General features: G+C 37.1%; 1 pseudogene; it reads right to left on the bottom strand.

The window, feature by feature from the left end:
* Positions 1-3,801: 3,801 nt before the first annotated feature.
* Positions 3,802-5,386, bottom strand: LOC101562376 (annotated as a pseudogene).
* Positions 5,387-7,154: the final 1,768 nt, after the last annotated feature.

The raw sequence follows: 7,154 nt of genomic DNA, 5'->3' as shown, positions 1-7,154 counted from the left end.
GAAGAATATATGCAGTGTATTATTTGTTGAAACTGTACTTCCGATTGGATTTGAAACTGTCTCATTGCTATCTGTTTATCAATAAAACTTTGAAAAAACAAAAAAAAATAAAATAAAATAAAATTTGTTAATAAATAAAATTTTGTCGTATTTTACTGCACAGGCTAGGATCATCAATTCAATGTTTAATTAATTTGATGTTTATCTTAATAAAAATGTTTACAAAGATTCTCCATCAATATTGATGTTTGGTGTAAACTTTTTCCTAGTTTATACCAAGTAAAGGACATGCCATACTATTTTTCTATAATTTTTATATTAAAAAGTGTTGGCTTCCATCAATACTTTTTCTGCATCTATTGATATAATTTTTCTTCTTTCAACTCTTAATTTTATAAAGTGTATGTGTGTGTCTGTGTGTGTCTGTATGTGTCAGACTGTATGTCTGTGTTTTCCTAGTGTTAGACTATCTTTATTGATGATATATTAATTTTAATATATAAATGGCATTCTTTTTAATGTATCAGTTATTTAATTAGGTTCTTAGTAAGAAATTTAGAACACTAATTTATGAGGATAAATTCTATTTGTCACAGCAAAAACAGATCACAAGTATCCCCAGAGCTGAAGAACAACTTTGATTTTTGCTAAAATCTGTGAGTCCACTGCTCTCTGATCCACCTTGCGCTGCTCTGAAATCTGGTATCTCTCTTTCTCGGTGTCAAAGATCTCACCCTCCTGGTGTCTGGATTTCTAAGGCTTCTACTTTTTGAAGTAAGCCATCAATGAGGTGTTTGGGGATTTTCACTTTGCTGATACCAATTTTTGTAGAGCTGGCAATGACAAATTTCTGGTGTGTTCTTCGTAGAGGAACATGATTAAGGCTAAAAGGCCCAGTCAAAAGTAGCAAGCCACTGTCCAACTGTGTCAGGAAGACCACTCTCTTGCCTTTGTGACACCCAGTGAAGATGATCAAAATGGTGCCAGGAGTGATGCTAGCTTGAAGTTTCCTCACATGCTGACTGAAGGGTTTCTTGCTGTGGCTCAAGAGATTTTGGGGCATATCTTCAGTAGGGTAGTATCTAGGCATTTTTCAAAGCTTAACCACCTGGCTACCTCCATTCTTGTCTTCACTGACTTGTTTTGAGATTGTGGCAAGAACTTTGATTTAGCAGCTGTGTACATTGTCTTGTACAAAGCCTTTCTGGAATACACAGCAGATCAGGAGTATCTACCAATTCCTCTAACCAGGACAAGATTTCGGCTGCAGTGGGGCTGCCCCTTCTTGGACTTTTTTGCCTTCACCTTACCCTTTTTACCAGCACCACTGGCAGAAGCCTTCTTGGCTTCAGGTTTCTTCTCTTTAGTGTCTGGCTTCTCAGTTTTTTTCACCCACCATCTTGCAAAATGGGAAAGAGCTAAATGACTACTTTCTATTATTTTGTTTGTTAAGGTTGCAAATAGTGTGTGTGTGTGTGTGTGTGTGTGTGTGTGTGTGTGTGTGTGTGTTCTGAGCTTGTCTGGTTTTGCCATCAGGATTAAATTAAGAAATAAACCAACTGGAGGGACTGATCTTTTCTTATTCTCTAGAAGAGTATCTCTAAGATTAAAATGATTTCTTCCTTGAAAATTTGTTAAACACACCTATAAAAGCCATCTCGGGGACAAGGGATCTAACTCAGTGGCACGGTGCCTGCCTGACAAGCATGAGGTCCTGAGTTCGATTCTCAGTACAAAATAAAATGAAATAAAACCATCTGGACCTGGTGTTTACTGAAAAAAAGTGAAGAATTTAAACTGCAATTTCACTTTATTTCCTTATAGATGTTGAACCATTTAGGTTTGCTATTTATTTATTTAGTAGATTAAATAAATCTACTAGGTTTGTTAGTAGACCATATTTTTCTGAGAATTTGTGCATTTTTGCCCAAGTTTCCAAATTTATCAGCATAAAGCTGTCATAGCATACTTTTAATTTTGATTGTAAATGCATTTCTACCCCTTTCCATCCTCAACATTACTGTATCCTCTTTCATCAAACTCACCACAGAGTTAACTATTAATCTCTTCTAAGGACCAAATTTTAGATTTTGTTGATGATTTCTAAGACATGTTATTTTTAAAATTGTAAGCATGGTAGTGCTTGCTTATAATCCCAGCACTCAGGAGGCTGGAGCAGGAGGATCATTGTGAGTTCAAGACCAGGCTGGGCTACAAAGTGAGCTCAAGGCCAGCCTGAACTGAATAGCAAGACCCTGTCTCAAGAAGACAGAAAGATAAATAAATAAACAAATAAGCCATGGATTTTTATGTTCTTTCTCCTTCTACATTTTCTTATTTTTTTAATTTTTATCTGCATTTATTTTATTTCCACGATGTGAGATTTTATTTCTTCTGGAATATTTTTCTTCTGTGCAACTTCCTCCTCTGGTTTAGGAAGAGTTTGTTCCTTTTCAGTAAGGATCACCTCAATGTGGCAGGAAAGCTTATGTATGGGTTCATCCAGCCATGAGCTCTGTAACTACAGTGGCACATCTTAGGTGTTTTGTCCACCTGGATGTGTTCAATGACCAGGAAATCTACATCTAAACCTTTAAGTTCAGCATTACTCTCTACACTCTGAAGCATGTGCAGCAAAACTTCAGCACTGTTTGGGTCACTGACCCTGTGTCCAGTCCCACTATTTGGCGTGGGCACACCTACCAGTGCCACCACTGTAATGCTACAATGGCACACACTGCTTTTTCAGTGTGACATCCTTCAAATCTTGGGGCCCTTTGGGATGTGCACACCTTTGATGGCATGAGCAGTTTCACACGTGTTCTTCAAGTGAACACAAAGACTTGAGGCTGATGATTGCCATGATTTTGTGGGGTCTTCTGGGTCAAGAGAGTAGTGAACCATTTTCACAGGTCACCTCAAGACACTTACAGGAAGACTCTTCTACATTTTTTATTTATTATTTAGTTATTTTCCCTAATTTCTTCATATTGACAATCGCTATTTCTAAAATAAGTATGTAAAGCTATATATTTAATTCTACATATTCCTCACAAATAATTACATTACCATTTACATCTTACCCCATATAGAAAAGATTTGATAAAACTCATAATGACTCAGATAGTATACTATTTAAAAATAAGAGTGAGGAGATTCTTGTTTAATTTCATTTAAGGTGAGCTTCTTGTTGGAAACTATAGTTGAGTATTATTTTGTCCAATCTGATAATCTCTGAATTTGGATGAGGATTTTTAGACCATTTGTTATTTAATGAATCATTGATATGTTGGGTTTAAATATGCCATATAGCTAGGCTAACATCACTTTTCTGCGATCTTCTACCTGTCCCCAATCTTAACTTTATTCTTTTTTCTCCTTTGGTGCCTTCTATTTGACTAAATAAGATTATTTCCTATCTTATTTTAACTTCTTAGCTAACTAGCTACTTACTCCTCATATTTAGTATTTGCTTTAAGGTTTGAACTACCCATCTTGCCACAGTCTTTCCTCAAGTGATACTGTACTATATATCTTCACAGTTAGTATAAAAATGTTACGGCAGCATACTTCAACTCTTGTCCCTCACCCTTTGTGATATTGTCATATATTTTATTTCTACATATGTCATAGGCCTCACAATACCTTGTTACTGTTTTCCTGTTAAATAGTTTATTCTCTTTTATAGCATGTGAATTTTCCATGGGGGTTATATGCCCCAACTCACATAGGGCAAAATAAATTCTTTTTTTTTTTATCCATTTATCCATGAACTTGTTGAGGGTGGCACAGTGGAAGACTTCAGGAGTGCAGGGACTGCCACTTGTCCAGGGGACCACGATTCAGGATGTATTTCACCCCGCAGCCATCAGGGATGAGGCGCTTCTTGGCCACCATGTCTTCAAATTCATCTGCATTGACCTTGGTGAAGTCCTACTTTTGGGGATGTGGATTTTCTGACGGCCAGGGAACTTAAGCTTGGCCCTACGTAGGCCCTCGATCACATGTTCCTTGTTCTGTACCTCAGTGCGGACAGACATGATGACTTGTACATGTGAACCCTGGGGCTTCCCAAAGGTACCCAGCATGGCAGTCTGGAACCTGTCAGCTTCAGCACAGGACAGCATCTTGTTGATGCTAATGACATGGAATGGGTGGAGCCACACCCAGATATGGAAGCCGTCTTTGCCACAGCTTTTTACCATGTACCTGTTGGCACAAATCCAGGCAGCTTCCAGGGCTTCTGAGGAGAGCTGCTCATATTCATTGGACACCATGTGGCCACAGAGTGGGAACTCATCCACTTTTGCTTTCTTCCACACCAGGTCAAGATGTGGATCTTGGCATCAGGGACACCTCTGCAGAAGCGGGACTTTGGCTTATTCTGACAATACAGCTAACACCAGGCCAGACATCATCCCATAGTGACACCAAGGGTCTTAGAAGGTGCGCCAAAAGAAAAGAGCAGGGAAAAAATTCTTGAAGACTGAAAAAATGGTCAGTATTACAATGGCTCATGATCCTCGAAATGGATACCAAACATAAATAAATGTACCATGTATTTGGGTATTAAAATTCTATAGGTGGAAGGCTTTATTAGGAGGAAAAGACTCTGTAGGGGGATAATAACTAAAAATAGACTGATAAGCACTGTTTTATTTTTTTTTTAATTTTATTTATTTGTGTGTGTATGTGTGTGTGTGTGTGTGTGTGGCCAGCTCAGCCCACCAGGGGGCGGGGCAGGCTGGCATGTGGTGCTGGGGGATTGAACCGCGGTCCCTGATAAGCACTGTTTTAAAGAGATTTAAACAAAGCTTTATGTTTACCCACATAGGGCTGTTCCTATTTGTGGTATTTTTCATTCCTTTAAAGAGATCCAGGTACGCATCGACATCATTTTATCTGCATGAAGGACCTCCTTTAGCACTTTTTTCATCATCATAAATTCTTTCAGTTTTTATCATTTTGAAAGTCTTTATGTCTTATTTATGTATGTATTATTTATTTATTGTGATGGGGACCAAACCCTAAGTCTCATGCCACACAAGTGGTCTACCACTCAACAGTATCTCCAGCCCAGTTATCTTCATGTTTAAAAGGTGTTTCCACTAGACATAGATAGCTAGGCTAGCATTACTTTTCTGCAATATTTTCTAAAACTTTCCATCTTCTTTGTATTACATTGTTTCTGAAATGAAATCTGTAGTCATCCTTCTCTAAAAATGATGTGTCACCCAGCCTCTTCCTCTGCTTGCTTTCTACTTATCTCTAGATTTAAGCAATTTATGTTGTGCTTTGTGGTAACCTTCCTTGTGTTTAGGGTTTGTTGAGATTCCTGAGCTGGTGGCTTTGTAATTACCACCAAATTTGGAAAATTTTCAACCATTCTTTTATCATTTAAGCTTTTAGAAACATCATTTTGGAGTATAATCATACCATAAATACCCCAACTGACATATTTAAAGTATACAATTCAATGGCTGTCAGTATATTCATAGAGTTGAGCAAACATCACAGGAACCAACTTTCATCATTTCAAAAAGAACCAGGTACTCAGCAGCAGTCCCCCCTCCAATTTTCCCTGCAAGTCCTAGACTATCACTAATCTATCCTGTTTCTATATATTTGTTTATTCAGGTGTTTTGAGGATAGTCACACATAATGTGTCTTCTGTGACTGGCTTCTTTCATTTACTATGATGTTTTTAAGGTTTCTCTATGTTGCAGTATCAATATTTCATTTCTTTTAACTGCTAGATAATATACCTTTACATGAATATATCACATTTCATCTCTCCAATCATCTCTAAGGGATATTTGGGTTGTTTCCATTTTTGAACTATTATGAATAATGCTGCTGTGAACATGTATGTATAAGTTTTTGTGTATATATGTATTTTTAGTTCTCTTGGCTACATATCTAGAAGTGGAATTGCTGGGTCATATGGCAATTCTGTGGTGAATTTTTGAGAAATATCAAACCCTCTTCCACAGTGACTGCACCATGTAGCATTCCCACTAGAAATATATGAGGTTACAATTATTCCACACCAACAATAACTGCTTTATGTTTGTTTTGTGCTTGTCCTTTGGTGATATAGACAAGCAACTATGGCTTATCCAAACCCACAGAGATTTATCCCTGATTGTTTCAACAGAGTTTTCTTATTTTCACTACAACATATAGGCTTAGTTTTAGTATATGATGTGAGGTAAGGCTTTGTAATTACCACAATTTCTTTTCTTTTCTTTTTTTTTTTTTATTTTAGTAAAGGTCTACAGGGTCTACAGGGTCTCACTACATAGATCAGACTCGTAGTGATCTGCCTGTATTCAGCCTTCCAAGAGCTGGGATTATAGGCATGTGCCACCACACATAGTCTCAATGGTCATCTCAGTGTGCCCTGGGGACAGGGCTGACAAGGTACACTGGGGATCGAACCCCCAGCTGCTGTGGCTGCCTATGCAGATGCTTTATTCCACTGAGCTATTTGGCCAGCCCTCAATTTCATTTTTAATGAGGATATCCAATTGCCCCAAAATCATGTGTCTCCTACTGGGAAAAAAAGCTAGTCTTTTACTGGACTATTTTGGAATATTTTGCTGAGGTCACACACCTATAATAATTAAATGATGGAACTAAACAAAAAAAGAGGCTACAGATGAATGACCATTTTGTATCTGTGTATCCAAAATGTTTAGTATAGATAGATAGCTACAATCTCTTAATTCAGTGAATAGAGGGATTTGTTCTAATAGTGGTTGTAAATAGGATATCATGTCCACATCTTGTACAGCAAATTAACCACTAGGAAAAATGTATGCAATGTGTTAATTATTGAAACTGTCCTACCAATTTGATTTAAAACTGTCTCATTGCTATTTGTTTCTCAATAAAATTATGGAAAAAAAAGAAAAAAGAAACAAGAAGCTAGTCTTTTTTCCCAATGGTATAGTTTCGATGACTTCATATAAAGTCAACTGATCATAAAAGGATTTATTTCTGGTTCTTCTTTATATTCCACTGAGTTTATCCATATGAGTGCATTATGCTATTCTAGAAAGCATTGATTAGTAGTAAGATAAAATAATCTCAAGGTTCTGTATATCAAATATCACAGCCACAACTTTCATAAATTGGAAACTACAGGAAAT

The sequence above is a fragment of the Octodon degus genome, unplaced genomic scaffold (assembly GCF_000260255.1).
Source record: "Octodon degus isolate 3935 unplaced genomic scaffold, OctDeg1.0 scaffold00127, whole genome shotgun sequence".
NCBI classification, from domain to species: domain Eukaryota; kingdom Metazoa; phylum Chordata; class Mammalia; order Rodentia; family Octodontidae; genus Octodon; species Octodon degus.
The sequence above is the reverse complement of the archived record's forward strand: the minus strand, read 5'-3'. Positions and strand labels throughout refer to the sequence as shown.